The sequence below is a fragment of the Crocuta crocuta genome, unplaced genomic scaffold (assembly GCF_008692635.1).
Source record: "Crocuta crocuta isolate KB4526 unplaced genomic scaffold, BGI_CrCroc_1.0 scaffold125, whole genome shotgun sequence".
Taxonomy (NCBI): domain Eukaryota; kingdom Metazoa; phylum Chordata; class Mammalia; order Carnivora; family Hyaenidae; genus Crocuta; species Crocuta crocuta.
Window position 1 is genome coordinate 6,647,159 of NW_027531143.1, and position 16,956 is coordinate 6,664,114.

At 35.6% G+C, this 16,956-nt stretch overlaps 1 long non-coding RNA gene across 1 annotated transcript in view; it reads left to right on the top strand.

Moving 5' to 3' along the window:
• LOC144237402 (uncharacterized) overlaps positions 1-16,956 on the top strand; it is a 256,172-nt gene that overhangs the window by 230,246 nt on the left and 8,970 nt on the right. Inside the window, exon 4 of the long non-coding RNA XR_013336843.1 lies at positions 11,236-11,309. This is a non-coding gene — a long non-coding RNA (uncharacterized LOC144237402). The remainder of the gene's footprint in view (positions 1-11,235; positions 11,310-16,956) is intronic.

The following is a 16,956-nucleotide window of genomic DNA, read 5'->3' on the forward strand; positions in this document are numbered from 1 at the left end:
AGTACTCATTGTGTGTTTTATGAATGAATAAATGGATAAAACACATCACTCATGCTATAAAATTCACATTTTGGTTGTCTACTTAATACTATTTAATTTTTCTACAAATGGATTTTTCTTGTGAATCCATCTAGACTGTATGCATTCTGAGGCCAAAGCACATGCTTTTTTTCGTCTATATTAGCTCCAGTGCACCAAACAATAATGTGAACATAATAAGCTGCTCCATAAAGATAACCTTCATGAATGAAACACCCACCGTGGGCCAGACATTTCATTAAGTATTTAATTCTCTTAGCAATCCTATATAAGGAATACTAATATGAATTCCAAAATAGGACAGTACCTTATAGAGACAGAGTGATTCTCCCATAGTCACATAATTAGTCCATGCAGTATCAGGAATCAAACCCAGCTCTGTTTGTCTCCAAAATACTTGAGCTTAACCACTATGCCCTATTGCCTCCCCAAAGCCTTGATTGATGAGTAATTTGACAATAATGCGTCAGGACCCATCATCACCTGCTTTTGGAAAGGAACTTCTTGTGTTCGTAGTCTTGGTCTGTTTGGCAGGCTTCCAAGCTCTCAGCTTTTCTGTAGGTCCCTCCTCTTAGAGGCTCAAACACAGCCCACAGAACCAAGAGATACGACACAGAAAGAAATCACTGTTGTAAGGGGCTCTGCCAGGTCATGGAAACAGGAACACGCATGTTTCCTGACTTCTCAGTATATTACAACTCGAGCATTCTCTGCTTAATAGTGTCTAACTGATCCACTGTGAAAATTCAGTACCCAACAAGTCCTCAACATTTCCGATTTTGTACCCGTAGTGAAGTGACCTTGTGGCTGATCAAAAAGAGAATCTTTAAAGCTCACAGAGGGAAAAGCATGGCGCCTAACCTTCTGCAGGATTGTTTTTAATACTTCCTGCAGGCTGTTATTGGTATCTTTATTTAGGCTGTATTTCTTCACTTCAGTGTCTATGTTTAGCAGATATATAAAGGAGCAAATGGGTTTAATGGCCTGAAGTGGCAAAGCAATGATATGTGGGCCTCCTCAGAGCAACAAAAGATCAAAAGACCATGGGGGAAACTTCCTGTTTCCTGATGACTAAGAGTCAAATTTCTTTTACCTGTGAGTCAAGTGGAAATTCATGACCACCCTGTATACTTTGAGTTCTTCCCTTTGAAAGACTCTTCCTGCAGATAGAGTATGACAGGCCGGGGTTGGGGGAGTTTTTTTAAAGGGCCATGCAGATAATCCTCTCATCTGCTAATTTACCTTGTCTCCTTGTGGGTGGTAGAGATTCACATTCCCCTTAGGGGTGATGCAGGGTTTTAATCCAACTCTTAAGTACTTCCTCATTCAGTACCCTGTTTAACCCTCTGAAAGAACTCTTGTAGGCTTCTTACTATCTCTCTTCCTGATAGGGAAACTAAAGGTTCAAGAAAGCATTCTGATACTCAGTGCAGCACAATTCCACTACCTTCTGCTGCTTCTATGATATCAACTTTTAGAGCATTATCTCGACTACTAAAAATGGTCAAGGTAGGATCTCCCAAAGAAACGAGAACAATATGAAGGAAAATAGAGTAAGGAAAAAAAAGTAAGTAAAACACAATTTCAAAAAAGCTAGAATCTCAGTTATATGTAAAAGAACTTTTGAAAAATATCTGGGTGAATCTATGTTTATGCTGAAATCACAAAATAACAACTTTCAATTCAAAACTCATCCCTGCTATACATTTTTCTCTTATCTATTTTAATTAAAAGTTTAACTTGAATATTAAACTTTTATGTCATCCTTATCTATTTGACCTTCTGGAATACTGCTGAGTAATATGACATTCATAAGATTACCATTGTGTCCACTTCTGTGATTTGGAATGTATTCTCAATAACCAAAGTGTCCTCCTGACTCTTTGAAGCTCAGCCATCCTGTTTTAGAGAGCCTTTCACTCAGGCTTTCAAACCACTCTACAGACATCTCTTTATTCTCCTTTATTTTATAAATTGGGAAATAGATCAAATACAAGTTAAGTGGCATATAGAGGTCAATAGCAGATTACTTGAAGAACTGGGAAAAGACATCACCTTGGACTCACTTATAGTTATCACTCAAATAATTTGACATTTCTCAGAAGGCTGAGCTAGCCTGTGAATGTAGGAAGCAGATTAAAGAGATTATTTTTCCATGAGGTGTTCTCAAGAAGATCCACAATTAACTCCAATTCATCCAGCACCTCCTCTCCCCCTGCTCCAAACTGTCTCTACAGAAATCAGGTTGACTGTTCATCCTTTCTTTTTATTTGTTGTATCTGCTAGAGACCAATGAAGATAAAAAAATATTTAGAGTTTTGGGTTCAATATAAACTTGTGCATGCAGTTGCTTGATACAATGGTTTTATAAGCAAGTAACCAAAGTATTTTTGCAGTGTTTTTGATAAAAATTGGTTCCTTATCTCTCCACTACTAACTGACAAAAAATTTCAAAGAAATTACTCACATTTAAAAATGATTGTTAAAAGTCCTAATGACTAAATAAATAATACTGTTGAGGAGGAGGTCTAGCTCAATAGTCTGTAAACTATGGTCAAATCTAACTGCTGCCTGTTTTTATAAGCAAAGTTTTATTGGAATACAACCTTCTCACTTATCCATTTGCATTTTGTCTGTGGCTGCTTTCATGCTACAACAGCAAGATTGAGTAGTTGGGACAGAGACTCTCTGGCCTTCAAAGTCTAAGATACTTAAAATCTAACCATTTACAGAAAAAGTTGCCAACAACTGTTCTGGATTAAACAATAGGCAGTCCTGGTAGGTATGAATAGTAACCTTGACTAGCTTATATCACTCATAAAGTTTAATTTCCACGATCCCAAGTAAAAATTTCCAAATATCCTTTCTTAAGACCACACATCAAGTCTTGAAGTCCTCTCTGCACAGGTTCCTTTGTAAAAGTCAGATGAGGAAAGCAGATGATGACAATTTTGCTGAAAGACCACTCCACTTGCATCAGGAAAAACAAGCAAGTGGAAACATATTTGGGGCCCTCAATTTTCCATACTTTGCTCTAATTACTAGAGTAGAGTACACGCATATCTCTTATCTTTGAATTTCTTGGCATGAATTTGGTAGTACAGTATTACTTTGATTATGATTTCTTATATCTGGTGTAAATATATTCCCTCTGTGCATATTCTTTTTAGATGCAGTACAAAAAAAAAAAGCATGACTCTTCCTTTTTTTCTCTCTCTCGCCTTTTTCTTTAGGAGAAGCAGCTGTGAAGTCATAATTATGTTCACTTCCCACTGGCAACTGGCAAGCCCTTTATTTTTGTGTATTTGGAGCTCACCAAGAATAAAGTCCATTCCCTCCTTGAGGGGCTATTATGCCATTCCATCTAGGAATTCACAGTTTGCCAATTCCTAAAACATCTATTGTTATAAATAGCTCTTAAAAAGGGGGCCTTATGAAATGAACTAAGGGGAAAATCTCAAAAGAATATGAAAAAAATCAACATCATCTCCAAGATATAGCAACAAATTTGCTAGCTTTTAAAAACTTATAATTATCATTGTTGGTTAATTGGTGCCATAGATTACACAGTACTGACATGTAATTTTCTAAAACAAAGAGCTTTTTATTGTGTTACATTCTGCTGTAGATTTAGGGACTTTTTTATTTTATTTTTACACATTGAAGAACAAAGGGCAAAAGTCTTGAAACATGCAAGGATTTAGATAATGAATTGCATCCTAAATTTAGAAAATATATCAGACAATACCGAATGATTCATGGTAGGAATTTGTGATCCTGCAAAGGCAAGTTATTGGGACTTTTGTTTATAAATAACCCAACTTCTCTTGGCTCAGACCTGGATGTGGGCCAGCAACATTAAGGAACATTTCTTCTGCTTCACACAGACCTTCAAAAAGGTCAGAACCAGAATACTTTATTTATGTTTTATGGGAAGATGTATTTAATGTTTGTGAATCCATTTGGATAATAACATTGATTTTAATGGGCTGATAGATGTATTTGTCTTTTAATGCCCATTATAATAATGATCACCTAGAGCCTATGAAAAATTCAACATTTACTTGTTGATTAGTCTGTTTTTTATTCATAGGTGCTCTTGCCTCTTAGCCAAATTTTTAAGAATCACTAGCCTCTCAAAAGTTAACCCCATTTGTCTGAGAGTATGAACAGACTATAGATTCAAGATTCTGGCTTTACCCTTTGTCTGGAAAAGCAACCTTGGGTTTGGTATTTAATGTCTTCTTTGCTGTCTGGCCTGTGAAGAAACACTTCTGAGGGGAGAAGGATGTTTGTCTAGGACTCTATTGTTTAAAGAGCAGGGCTCTTTCTGTAACAGCAAGTATGAAGGTCAGAAATAAAGACCGGGAGCCCAAATGAAAGCATTAGTACTTTGTAAACATAGACCTCATGCCCCAGTCTGAATTGAATTGATGGTAATACTGCAAAGCAAATGTAGCAAACTTGGGAATGAACCCAAAGGCACTGGGCCTGAGTAAACTAAAAAGAAAGCAAAGGGAGACCTTAAGAGCCCTCTGCATGTAAGATGAGTTTCTCCTTTGAATTTTATTTCTTAAGGAAGAATATCACACACAAAGGTGTACTTATGGAATTTGCATTCAATAAGTGATGACTTTTTGACATTTATTTCAAGTTTCCTTTCAGAAGAAGTGGTCTGACTGGTACTTTGGAATTACTTCATAAATAAGCAGACCTTTTGGTATACCATATGCAACCACCAAATCTAAATTCATGTATCCTATAGTCTTTCCAACATTTTTAAATCTCACATTTCAGGGTGATTTAATATTTTATTTAGAGAAAAAGACAGTGAAATACAGGCAGTATCCATTTAAGCATAAAAAATATTCTCTAAAACGGATAATGAGAACTCTGACCCTGAATTGCTATTCCAGTGATAGCTACAGCCAGCACACAATCAGCCATACTAGCCAATGGATTGGCCATTCCACAGCAGGCTTCACTTGAAGCCAAAAGATGAATCCAGAAGACAGAGCAAGAAAACATAAATAAAGACAATAGTAAATAAGGTAAGCAAAATAAACTAATAAAACTGTAGATGAAGTGATAAAAATAAATTCATAAATTAATAATGGAGACAAAGCATCAATTTTCCATCTGATTTACATTACCATATTTGCACTTTTTTTTTATTTTAAAGAGAGGGCAAGTGACTGGGGGAGGGGCAGAGAGAGAGAGAGGGAGAAAAAGAATGGCAATCAGGCTCCATGCTCAATATGGAGCCTCATGTGGGGCTTGATCAGACGACCCTGGAATCATGACCTGAGCCGAAATCAAGGGTTGAATGTTCAACCAACTGAGCCTCCCAGATTCTCCTTCGTTTGTACTTTTTTACTGGTTTGCCCTAAAATGGTAACTGTCAGTGGTTGAACTGGTACTATAGTGCTATAGTCACTGGTTAAGATTTGTCAGTAGGAATATTACATAGTACAGAGCATCACCTTGCTTTCCTATCTCTGAAGTTCCTTTAGTTCTTCCATTTATTCACCAATTTATTTATTCAACAAGCCTCCATTAAATATTTGCCGTGATCCAAATTTTGAATCTCCCCCCACCTTAAAATTGAGAATTATACATGTAAAAGATCAATTTGAGAAAAAAATTAGTGTGTTTTTAATTTTCATTTCCATTAAGAAGAAATTTGTTTTCGGGGGGGTTACTTTTGGTTTTAGTTTTGGGGTTTTTTTTGTTTGTTTGTTTCCAGAAATAAATATCCTACTATTCTATACATTTTTAATTTTCATAGGAACATTCTTAAAAGTTTTGTTAAAGGGCAGAATTTATCATATTAACTTTAAAAAGCAAGGTGTGTATCTCAGTCCTCATTTGTTTCCATTAAGAACATGTTAGGAATCCATAAACTTACATAAACTTTCAAATGTTCTGAGATTTGATGAGGAAATCCAAGCCTGCCCAGTTCAGACCTTTAGGATGTGCCAAACTCCCATTATTTTAGCTTTACTGAAATTTCATAAATGATGTAGGGCCCCCCATTGTCCACCAGAACGCAAGTTTACAATGACTTTAACCTAATTGTGAAGGATCTTGCTTAAACCTAATAAACTTTCATATCTTCTCTTTTTATTTTTGCCATTATTTGTTAAAGAAAATGATCATATTGGACTGTGTCTTCACTTAATGAACTGTCTTTGAACCTTATTGTTTAGCACTTAGATGGATTTTGCTAACAATCAGATTGAATTTTTCCTGAAAGAAATGTAGACATTGTGACTTCATGAGTAGAAGTATGTTACAGCTAATGGACCCATACTTCAGAACATAATACAGTCACTTTACACTGGCATGTGTATTCCTTGACCATAGAAACGGTATTACAAATACATTCTTCCCTCTAGAATACAATTTGTTCAGCCATCACTTAAAAACCAGCCAACCAACCAAACAACTGCAAATCAGGAAAAAAAAAAAAAAGTCTAATAAAGAAGTCAAAATTTTCTCCAAAGTTAGTGCAGGGTAAAATGTTATTATTAAAAAGGGGCAAATTTTTTCTGAGGTAACTGGTTTCATATCTGCTCAAAATAGCTCTTGAGAGCCATTCATTTGGGACAATAGAAAAAGGTATTAAGAACTACTTACAGAGCAAATATTGTCAGTTACCTATGCTGTTCCCCCAAAATTAAGTACTAAAATCTCCATGAGGACATTAGACATGAGGAAACAGGCTAAAATAACTTAAGAACTTTGTCTATAGTCCCCTATGCAGTAAGAATACACCAATGACCATTACACCTAAAATGTATTTAATATCAGGTATTTGCTGTCCAAGTCTTAGAACAAGTAAGAACACTGTGGTTAGAAAGACCCTGTCTCCTGCCCAGAGTCTTTCCAGTTATTTAATCTCTTGGGTCTGTCATTTGTCTCCTGAAGCAAGACTAACAATACTTCTTTTCTCTGGTCTGTCTCTTAACAAAAATGTGAAGTCATCAGAAATGTGAAGTCATAGTGCATTTGTCGCCAGCTCCCCTTTATAAATTCCTTTCTCCTCTATACTCCCAACTGATTTTCCACTTATAGGTGGATATGACTCAGAGGAAATGAAAAAAAAAAAAAAAACATAACATTTCATCCACGCTTTATTGTGGAATAAATTCCAATCTGCCAACAGTTGTTTATTGTGTATGTACAATGGATAAAAGAGCTAAGGTCTGGGGGTTCAAAGATAACAAACACATTTCATTCTTGAGTAAATAGGCAATCTTCAGGGATGGGACAGAAACAATCAAATAAGCCCGATGTTATATCCTGCATTTTAGGCATAGACAACATGCTCCTAGGGCAAAGAGGAAGGAATAATTCCAACAAAAATGGCTGGAATAACTGTGAGGTACTGGGACAAACTTCTTGGAGACTATAGCATTTGAACTGATCTGGAAGGTTGATTATAAAGGATTTCAATTGACAAAGCAAAGATAGAGAAAACTGCATGAGCCAATGCAAGAACATTCTTACATTCTCAGCTTTTTATATTCTCACAGGACATTATCTTTACTAATGTAAAAATGATTACACAAGGTAATAAACAAGCTATACAGTGATCAAGAGGAGGGCCTCTGGGACTAAATGTTCTGCCTTCAATCACTAGACTAAGGCCTGGGCTAAGGGGATTAACTCTCCATTCTGTAATATTACCAAGTATACAATAAGGATAAGAAGAACACTTCCCCATTGGAGCATTCTTTATAGTTACTTTTATAAAGACTTAAGTGTGCGGTAATCTGGCCCAGTGATTGATACATAACAAATACTCAAATGATTCTAATGTTTTTATCATCATTATTACTTCTACCAATAATAATTATATACCTAATAAAAATAATTATTTCTCCCCAAGATCAAGAGGCAATTTAAATATAAAACAAAATTTTAAACTAAAGGTATTTATATTTAATAGAATTTTTAACTCAGTTACCTGATGGAAAAAGAATTTAGGAGTAGAGGAAACATTCTAGCATCTTTCAAGTCACATGAGGTAGTTGGCTCTATATTCCAAAGGTTTACAGTCCTTACTTAGTGGCATTCGCATTGCCATAGAGAAGATTTGCTGGCTCCAGGACATTATGCTGATGTATAGAATATTTGATCTACATAACATTTGGGTTATGGAGCTTTAGAATTCTTAATCCCAGTGATGACAGTATGGTTCTTTGAGTTATTAATTAAAGTATGGAATGAGGAGGACAATGAACACACTATCTAGTCCACTGAAGAAAGAATTGGTATCTTTTAAGGGCTGCTAAACCAGACTCTATTAAGTATTTTTGAAATATGTGTTAATTCTTTCCACAAATTTGTTAAGTAAGAAGAAGAAGAATCTTATGTCTTCAAGCAAATACTGAGACCATGGGAGGTGCTGTCAAGCCCCTACTGTGTCCTATAGCTCAAGCAAATACTGAGACCATGGGAGGTGCTGTCAAGCCCCTACTGTGTCCTATAGCTCACAGAATGGGCTCAGCAGAAGGAATTTGGGGGGAACATGCTAATCCTCATGACCCTGATGGCCCTATCCAGTCACTGTACAAGCTTCAGCATCTGGGACTAACCTCTGTTCCCAAATGTCCTGTCATCTCTCCTCTATAACACTTTCATCTGAATGTTATTCAGAGAGTATTCATTCTATTTCACTATCCATCAGTTGCACAGTCTGTACATATATTCTTTTGCTTATCCACAGAAATTCCAGAAGCACCAGCATTTCTTTAGCACTCCAATACTTGATAATTAATTCAATCCATATTTTAGTTTGCACATATAGGCTCTACTTGTATCCAATATTTATTTACTTAAAAATTAGAAATAATTCCTGTGTCTTCTAACTGTATCTAGGAAAAACTTTCTTTTACTACACCATTTTAGAATGTTTATTTACAATATACTAGAAATATAATCATATTCTTAGCAATTTTTAATTAAGATAAAATCACATAGTATCCCTAAGTTTATTTTGTTATAGCATATCTGTCATTTTTTAAAGAAAGCCTCTGCCCAGAAAATGTGGAAGAAATCATCTATCTCAAGATCTTGGTGTTCTTGACTCTTCTGAAATTCTTTAAATAAAATATAATATGGAAGGTGTGTTCTGCATGTCAAAACTGTTTCATTGTGAGACCTTCAGAGCCAGAAAACAGGCTTAAGATAATCAGACATGAACAAAACACTTTAGCTACTTTTTAAAATGTCTAATAGGGAAGTGATTATTATGAGAAGGGCCATGAGTGCCCAGACAGCAGGTATAGATTCTTTATAAAATACTTTAAAAATAGGTAATATCTTCTTAAGAGTCTTGTGCATTTAAATCACCTCTTTTTACATATTTTTGCAAGAAACAGTTAGTGAATGAAAGAAGATGAATATAATCAATAGCAGTTTAATAACACATTCACCTAAATTAATCAGATTATCCACAGACAGCTCATTGGTGACAATAAAAGTATATAGAGAAGGAATCTATTATGGGGATGTATGTAAGTCTTTAATATTTCAAGCAAGATTTTTCTATTAATCATATATGAAAGATGCAGTCCCTCATGGTATATAATTGTTGGTTCTCCTTAAAAACATGGGAACAACTCCAGGGTACCTCAATAAGTTTGCGTTGGGCCAAATTCATGAATAAAAAAGAGATTTTTCACTCTGGAGGAAAAGACAAAAGCTTTTGAGTGGTGGTGGTCATCACCAAGAAAACTTTAGTTGAATAGTAGTTTTGTTAGATACCAACACAGACAACATTGCAGTAAATCAACCTAACCTGAAAGTGCATTGTGTGTTCTATTTAATTTTTCTATATGGCAGCAAACTACTTGTTATAAGGCCTTACTAGGAATGAAGTGACCCATTTCCCAACTCACTCACAGAGGCACAAAAGTGATTACTGATCAGTTCATTATGTTGTTGTTCTTGAACTATAGAAACTTAATCACTTATGAAAATGTAATGCTCAATATTCCTTAGCTGTGACCAGCTAATAATGGATTATTTCCCTTACTTGATACCATCTTTAAGGTTTTTTCTCTTTTTATTAAGACTTTGTTTTTTTTAAGCAATTTAAGGTATATAGCAAAATTGGGAGTAAGATACAGAGATTTCCCATATACCCCTGCCACGACAGGCGTGTAGCCTTTCCCATTGTCCATATAATGCACCAGAGTGGTATACTGGTTACAACCGATAAAACTGCATTGACATATCATAATCACCCAAAGTCCATAGTTATTACTAGGGGTCATTCTTAGTGGTGTACATTCCTTGGATTTGGGCAAATGTATAAAGATATGTATCCGTCATTATGATATCATCCAGAGTTTTTTCACTCTCCTAAAAATCTTCTGGATTCTGGAAATCATCCTTTCCCTCCACCATCCTCCAAGCCATGGCAACCACTGGTCTTTTCACCATAAGATCATAGTTTCTGTTGTTGTTCTTGTTTAGCCATGAGATCTCCATAGTTTTGTCTTTTAAAGAGTGTCCTACATTTGGAACCAGATAATATGCAGCCTTTCCAGATTGGCTTCTTTCACTTAGTAATATGCACTTAAGTTTCTTCCATGTGTTTTCATGGCTTAGTAGCTCATTTCCTTTTAGCACTCAATAATATTTCCTTGTGTGGATGGACCACAGTTTATTTATCCATTCACCTACTGAAGAACACTGTGGTTGCTTCCAAGTTTCTACAGTTATGAATAAGGTTGCACTTAAGTTTCTCCCATGTGTAGATTTTTGTATGAACATGAGTTTTCAGTTCCTTTAGGTAAATACCAACGAGTTGATTGCTGATCATATGGTTAAGAGCATGTTTAGTTTTGTGATAAAATTGTCAAACTATCTTCCAAAGTGGCTGTGTCCTCTGAGCCATTACTCTGGGGACCTGTATCATCCTAGGCCAATGATATCAACCATAACTGTACTGTGAACAGTAATCCTATCTTTCTCTCAGCATTCCCTTCCCTCCTAATTAAGTGTTATGCGTAAATGTGCTGCTTTCTTCTGTGACTTTCATCACTTAAAATTTTGTTGATTTCACCTGAGACAAACCCACATCTATATTTAACCATCCTTCCTGCTTCCTTTTCCCTTTCAATTATTCCTCACTTACCTGACTAAAATTTCCATTCCATTTTTCTGTTTCTTCTTCTATAGATTCCAGAAATGGCCACAATTTGAACAGAAAATACAAGAATAATTCAAATAAAAAGAAAGACATGTTTTCAAAGGTAATTTATAGATAATTAGGAAAAAAATCAATGCCTTCATCTTCAAAAATTCCTAAAAATATTGAATTCCCTTTCAGAATTTCTATAAAATATCTCAACTATATCTTCCTTTTCTTTTAAGTAAGCAAGCTTATTATTAAGCTATAAATATTCAAAATAAATACTACACTAGTTTATCAAATTGGAGTTGACATTCTATTGCATATATTACATATAAACCCTTATGCTATATTATATGTTAATTATACTTTGGAAGTTAGCCTAAAATTCTAACTACACTGGTCAAACAACTAATTCACTAGGATACTTTTAAAAAATAACTAATTTCCAAGTTGGGGGCTTACTATATAACTACAAAATCAAATCTCATACACCGTTTTTAAACTTTATGACTTAAGTATCAAGATACTTTGTATTTTTGCTAGGCTGCCATCTGTGTTCAAGTTACCTCTAGTGACTATATCAAAATAGAACAGATCTGAAAGCAAAAACAAAAAATTGAACTCCAAACATGAAACAAGTAACAAACAGAAAATATCTCTGAGAAATGCCTTATAATTCTAAAGTAAATGTAGAAATACGTTTTCACAGAAATGCTGCTTATGAAATTAAATCAGTCACAAACAATAAGGGAATAGTTTGAAAGAACCATTAATTAGATTAATGGAAAAATTTCACTCTCCCTTTATCTCTAGATGCCATATCCAGCATAATAAATTAGACTGAAGTTCACTGTTGTTGTTTTTATTTCAGTCTGGTCAAAAAGACTGAGTGAAATATAAAAAGCAGATGACCAAATGAAGTCCAAATGAATTAAGTATAGCTCCTGGTATAACTCATAGTTAATATAAGTTGAATGCCATCTCTGTGTAACAAAATTTCACCATAGAGATAGGCTAGAACTCACATTCATCATGTGTTTGCAAGAATGAATCACTTCCAGAACCCATCCCAATAATGAAACAATTGACCTTTGGTAGCTACAGCAGGGCTGACAAGCAGGTTTCAACCGTGACATAAAATCTTACTGATTGGCTTTGGAAGCCCAGAGTGCTGTGCTAAGAATTCTGAGGTCACTTCTGTGATGAATGACAATGCTATCAATATGCTTGGTAAATGGCTGATCTAGGACTCCCCTAATATTAATATCCATGATAGCAAATAAATTGCGCTCATATTGCAACATCCTCTAGTCCATGGCAACTATCAGGTGTAATAATGGTCATGAACTGCAAAAGAAACACAGTAACATGAATACCATTTATTTGTTATCATTGACCCAAAGAGTGTTTGAAAGGTGTTTTCAATGACTCAGAAGTACACAGGTTCTTTGTGTTGCCATGTTTATACCACCTGAACCCTCCTATTCACTGCCCAGTGGAGATTCTGTTCCAAGGTCACTGGGAAAGGTGTTAGTATCACTGATTAAGCAGAACACATTTGTGCCTAGAGTTAGAATGAAAATCATCTTTCCATTGATATAATTAAAACTATGCATGGCCATTGTATATATATATATATAATATTTGTTCAGCAAATACTGAGAAATACATTATAGTTAGAATTAATGCATATATATTATATATAATTTTAGTAATAGGCTTTGTGATGATTCCTGGTTTAATATTAAAATTCTGGACAAAATTCTGTAATATCATGGATTTTGATATCAAAACAGTTGTAGCTCCACCATTTAGCAAGCACGCTGACATCTCACTATTTCTCTCTGAGTTTACCTACTTTCAAAATATAGCAGGGTTTCAAACTTCAGAAAATTGAATGAGACAAATGAAATAAGATATTAAATATGTTTTGTGGCTGTAAAATGCTACCAGACTCCAGGTATCCCAACCAATATGTTACCTTCCCTCTCTCACTCCTATTCTTAGTGCTTTCTTATGCTTGATTGTGTTTCAAGCTGTCCAAAGAGTCCAGAGTGACTCCGCAAATGCTTGGCTTCCTGTCTAAAAGTTTCAAATAAGACTTTTGGGTGTACATCTTTTCTTCTGAGGATAGGCTCCAGACCAAAGAGAAGGTGATGGTATGTGAACTGGTTCCCTGGGTGATACTTAGCTAGTTAGTCATATGGAGAAATATAAAAGAAATATAATTTCAATTAGCAGGCCATGAAAGGAGTAGACAAACATACAAGGAAGGGTATATACAAGGACGTTACAAACCCAAGTGAGCACTGCCTACCTGGATACAGGAAGTAAGTGCTGCAAGCCACAGGAACATACTTGGGAGAAAGTACTCAATAGAAAGTGGCATAGTTTTAGTATCTAGACCAATGGTTAGCAAACTAGACCCACAGGCTGTCCCATTTTTATAAATAAAGCTTTATTGCAACATAGCTATAGCCATTCATTTGCTATCATCTATGGCTATTTTTGCACTACAAGGACAGGGAGTTATGACAGAGACATATGGCCTGCAAAGCTTAAAATATTTATTATTCAGCCCTTCAATAAACAAACAAACAAACAATAAATAAGTAAATAAACCAAAACCCCAAGCCAAACCCAGTCAAGACTGTAACTCCCTTAGAGTCAAAATAATTGATTGGAAATCAGAAGGACAGTTTAATGATTCCATTGGTTTTCCTGTGTATTGCCATTATTTCCTTCAATCAGCAGATAATTGTGAGCTTTCCATATGTCCTAGATATAACAGAGGATACAAAAGCATATCAGTGCAGGTATCCTACTGTAATGGAGGGAGCTTGGTGTTAGGAAGACCAGAGCTTGAAGCTGCACTTATGAATTATGTGACTTTGGGGGAGTTACTTAGAATCTCTTTAAGCCTCCGTTTTCATAAATCTAAAATAGGGTGAATTATAATCATTCTCTACAGATGTGTCTACCTGCCATCTCTTTGTCTTTTCCCCATGCCAATAGGGAGATTATTGGAGTCACCTAGGGGGAAAGGCACTATTTAGGGTCTGGGTGTAGAATCTATAAGAAACTTATCCACGTGAATGAATCTTTGCATGGTAGTAGAGCCTGGTATGTTGCAAACATGCAAGACAGCCTAGTATGATTATTACTTATTTATATTATTTACATACATATATGTATTTATGTGGTTTTCAATCAACTTAATTGTTTGTATTTTTATCTTCAACACTTTTTGGCTTTTATGACTTCAAACCAATTTGATCATTTACACAATAGGAATTAAGTGATATTTTCAGAATTTTGTCATGGGAGTAGTGGTACAAAACAGGATAACTTTTTATTTGGGTCAGGAAAGGGAGTAATGATTTATTGAATTAATCATTTGCTTCTTCAGCATGTGGACTCAGCCACAGGTAAGAAAAACTCAGGGCGACTGACTGGTTGGCTCAGTCAATTAAGCGTCCAACTTCATCTCAGGTCATGATCACACAGATCATGAGTTTGAGTCCCACATCGGGCTTTGTGCTGACAGCTTGGAGCTTGGAGCCTGCTTCGGATTCTGTGTCTCCCTCTCTCTCTATGCCCTTCTCCAGCTTGTGTTCTGTCTCTGTCTCTGTCTCTCTCTCTCAAAAGTTAAACATTAAAAAAATTTAAAAACTAATTTTACAATATCCCTGCAAACCAATCATTACAAACATTAACTGCATCATTTTGCCTGGAAGTAGAATTATTCTTTCCCACAGTGCTTTTGTATTTCCCAGATTAACACTTTTTTTTGGTGTCACATTAAAAATGTATTCAAATGTCTAAATGCTATGTAAGCTGCTTTCAAAAAATATATTCAAAAGTAGAAACAAGGTTTTAGGGATACAAAAGTAGGAAGCATGAATGAATGATCACTACATATAACATAAGACCCTTGGTATAATGAAAAAGGATTAATTTAGCAGTTCAGCATCAACTTCTGTTGGGGGGTGGTGGGGGTGGAGATAACGTGAAGCATTCTAACTCTACTCATAAGGAAACCATTTTCAGTTGACTTCAAGCAGGATACCTCTGCTGCCTCCTGAAGGATTTGGTGCCTTTTCTCTGAAGCTTAAGAAATTATGTTACCCAGGAGTGGGTGAATCTGGGGTGTTGTCTCTCTACCTCTTCATGCAGTGTGACTGAGATAGGAAGATATTGCTGTCGACCTCTGGGTACTTCAGTTTCTATTGCCTAAAATATATTTCCAAAATTAGAAAACATGAGCTTAACTTTTCTAATTATTGAAGAATTTTTCAACCTCAGAAGACATACCTCTAGATTTCTGAAATAAATCAAAAAATTATTTAAAAATTTCTCCTTCCCCAGCCTTCCTTCTTCCAACACAGAAGATTTTCCTAAGGGAAGACTTATAAGAACTTCCCAACAGAGGACATTTTTAGGAGATAAATGGAAAATTACAGTCATATCAATAGAATCTAAAAATAAAGCAAAATATATGAAAAAGAAAGGGATGCTCTTCCTCCGGCTTTACCTATTCACATCTTAACAGAGGAAAAATCCTCTCGAAGAAGTCTACCTTGACCCCCTGACATGTTGTAACAGCCACACTCATTTATTATCATATTCACTGCTTTCTCACTTTCATAGCATATTATCATTATCTGGAGTTTGGTGTGTGTGAGTCTGTGTGTGTGTGTGTGTGTGTGTGTGTGTGTTTTACCGTGGCTACTGACTATTCTTCATTTCTCATTTGAATGTAGACTTTATAAGATCAGGGCCTCTTCTCTATTTAGCTCACTCTGGCACATAGTAGACATTGAATAATATGTGTTGTATGATTGAATGAGATGTTCTGTAAGAGTGTTCATCTGCCACCTCTCCTTGACATTAAGCCCCAGTAAAGATGTGCATCTATCAAAAAGTAAACATGTGTTCTAATCTTACAACTTGGGGATATTCTCCCTTCTATTGCTGCAACAAACTTCTTACTAATGTGTATGGAAATCAACTTGAAAACTCTAATGCATTATGTAAATATAGGTCCTTTAATAAATACTTTCATTTAATATCCAGAATGGTCTGTAGGTATTGTCTAATCCACTGCCCTTTATATACCAGTGAAGAGATTAAAGCTATGTGATTATTTTCCCCAAAGGTCACAAGCTAATCTTAGCTTAAGTCAATATGAAATTCGATGTCTCCCAACTCCTAGCCCAATGCTCATTTTACTCTACCTGAGCAGGCCCCAACACTGCTGGGCAAAGGGATGAATGAAGATTGAGTACTTATGATGTTTTTCAGGTACTTTATCGACTGTTTGTGTTAAGTAATATGTGTTGCTGAGCAAACATTTCCTCTTCCTTATAGGCCTGCAAATTTTTCACATAAGCAGACCATCAGTAGCTCCAAAGTAGCATTCTGCTTAATGTAAATGAATTCATACCCACCAGGTCTCCTAACAATAGTTACTGGTCCAGGAGTAACTGTCATATAATTTGATACAACTAAGCTTAAAGGAAAGAATGTGCTATGCCTGAAGGAGATAGTTTAATCTGTCAATATCTCTCTCTCTCTCTCTCTCTCTCTCCCTCCTTCTCTCTCTCTCTCTCTCCCCTCTTTACTGTAGGCAGCCACTTTGTGGGCATGAAGTGATCCACCCTTGGGATGAAATGACTGCTGAGGACAACAGTGTCACTGTTTATATTAAGGGTTGGAGAACTTTCTGCAAAGGGCCAAATAGTAAATACTTTAGCTTTGCTGAC